Source organism: Penaeus chinensis, chromosome 3 (assembly GCF_019202785.1).
Source record: "Penaeus chinensis breed Huanghai No. 1 chromosome 3, ASM1920278v2, whole genome shotgun sequence".
Classification (NCBI taxonomy): Eukaryota; Metazoa; Arthropoda; class Malacostraca; order Decapoda; family Penaeidae; genus Penaeus; species Penaeus chinensis.
Window position 1 is genome coordinate 39,250,684 of NC_061821.1, and position 2,500 is coordinate 39,253,183.

General features: G+C 45.6%; 1 protein-coding gene across 1 annotated transcript in view; it reads left to right on the plus strand.

Moving 5' to 3' along the window:
• The window catches only part of LOC125041657, a 36,298-nt gene that overhangs the window by 6,597 nt on the left and 27,201 nt on the right, over window positions 1–2,500 (plus strand). The window lies entirely within an intron of this gene.

The window sequence follows — 2,500 nt, forward strand, 5'->3', positions numbered from 1 at the left end:
AATTAAAATGTAAATGGGCCCTTGAGCCGATTGAGCCTCCGTGGTGTCACCACCAAGGGTTCTGGTGTATCTGTCATACGAGGCAGGATGATTTGAGAGGAATTTGGTAAACCGACAGAAACACTTTTTGTCATTTGTTTAATTCCAGGAGGATTATTCTGCATTCTCTGCAAACACATAATCTTTATTTTATCTGCCCCGCGCGTGAATCGCTACACTGCCTATGAGGGACGCGCATGACCAAAGCAAAACCATCTCTAAAGCTGTGCCCTCCTGGCCCTAACAAGATGCGCGTGTTACCGGTGAGTTGAAGAAGCGGTTGCTGGTTGTCTTTATTTCCAGCGAGAGTTGCGTGAAAACCGACTAAACTCCTCTTAGTAAATGAGAAAGAGAAAAAGAGGACGGGGGTTATCCATATATACACATAGCATTTATAAGCATTTATCAGGGCTTACTGAGAGATTTCCTATTCTTGATGAGTGGCCATTCGGTTTCTTTATGTCGAGGATTTTCAGTACATGCCCTAAGTGACTTCTATGTTTTTATATTTTATATTATTTTTATTATACAACCTTACAACATCCTGAACGTATCAACATATATTTCATCTGAATGGATGTCAGCAACTGAGGATAATTTTTTTTAAACCAAGATATATATATATGTAGTATGCTGAAAGTCCATGTTTGCTAGCAGGCGGCGACGAGCGGGTGGGGGGTAGGGCAAAGCCACGCCTTAGGCTGCGACGAGGAAAGAAATCAACCTTTTTCTGACCTGAAATGAACCCCAAATTGGTTGGTAAACTTGATTGAACTCCGCCATTCCCTCCTGCCTGAGGTCCTTATCGTGGTAAATTCCCTTGCTTCGGGAAAAAGACATGGAAAACTGTGTGATTTTGAGATCATATCGTCACATTTCACATGACGCAGATCTCGGCTTTTTGAGCGAGGTCGCAGGAAATGCCATAAATGCCAACCACACATGCCAGCAACCAGTAGATGCTTCCAAGTTACCGGGGACCAAACTGCTCAAATTATAATACCAATAAAGAAACTCGGGGTAAAGAAAAGCCTGATAAAACCCCAAGTTCATAAAAAGAACTTTCCGAACGTTCAGCGCACCCACCGTCCGCGCTGCAAACGTATTGAGCGACAGCAACCGCGCCCGTAACCGCAGCAACGAGAATGCGGTCGGCAGGGAAACATTACATGGTGGGCGGCGACCTCGGGGTTACTGGCCGAGGCGGGGTGCTGTCTCGGGGAGGGGAGGGGGAGGGGGAGAGGGGAGAGGGAGGAAAAGGGGGAGGGGGAGAGGGAGGAAAAGGGGGAAGGGGGAGAGGGAGGAGAAGGTGAGGGGGGTGAGGGAGGAAAAGGGGGAGGGGGAGAGGGAGGAAAAGAGGGAGGGGGGAGAGGGAGGAAAAGGGGGAGAGGGAGGAAAAGGGGGAAGGGGGAGAGGGAGGAAAAGAGGGAGAGGGGAGAGGGTGGAAAAGAGGGAAGGGGGAGAGGGAGGAGAAGGGGAGGGGGAGAGGGAGGAAAAGAGGGAAGGGGGGAGAGGGAGGAAAAGCGGGAGGGGGGAGAGGGAAGAGAGGGGGAGGGGGAGAGGGAGGAGAAGGGTAAGCGGGGAGGGGGAGTGTGTGGAAATGCCGATCGCTGAGGTAGAAGGTGACTGCGTTTACGTTTGTGGTTCGATGTTTGATTTTAGAGTTTGTCGATAGTGTTAGCTTTCGTTTTTACTTCTCTGATTTTAATCTGTATTATTTTTACAGTATTACGTTAATGGTTGCAACATATATTGTCAAAATGTGTAAATATATCTATAACCGTGTTTGTGTTTAAGCTTTATAAACGCAAGTCAAAGCACGAAAAGGAAAGAGAAAGCGAAGAAAAACAGAAGAAAGGAAAGGGAAATTAAAATGAGAATAGAAACCGAAAGTACTGGGTGGGGGGGTGGGGGGGGGGGGAAGCCGGAAGGGACACCCAGAGGAAAGCGAAGGTGCGAAGAGGGTCGCCAGCCGACGCAGGGAAAGACCCGCCTTCCTCCCCTAGCAAAGACGAAGAAAGCAACACACATGGCCAGTTGCAAGGACTGACTACAATAAGCACCTGTGGTGGAAGCTGGGAAGATGTTAGCCTGTCTCGGGTCGATTTATGGTTGAAGGAAAAGCATTTTGGCGCCGTAGAAAAGGTGATTGATAATATAAGGGAATGATACTGATAATATTGATGGTAATGATAATATACTGCTATCACTTCTACGATATATATGGCAATGATGACGATAAATGTAAAATTTACAATTATGATAATGAGTATCATAACAGTAACCATAATGATGCTTCTAATGTTACTGCTAACGTTGGTAGTACTATTAGAATAATTGAATATTGGTGATAATAATATGGATGATTATTACAGTGATAATAATAATTTACTCGGATAAAGTAAAATAAAGCATGTCATTTATTTTAAAATACAGGAAGTTGTAGTTTAATGACCGTAAT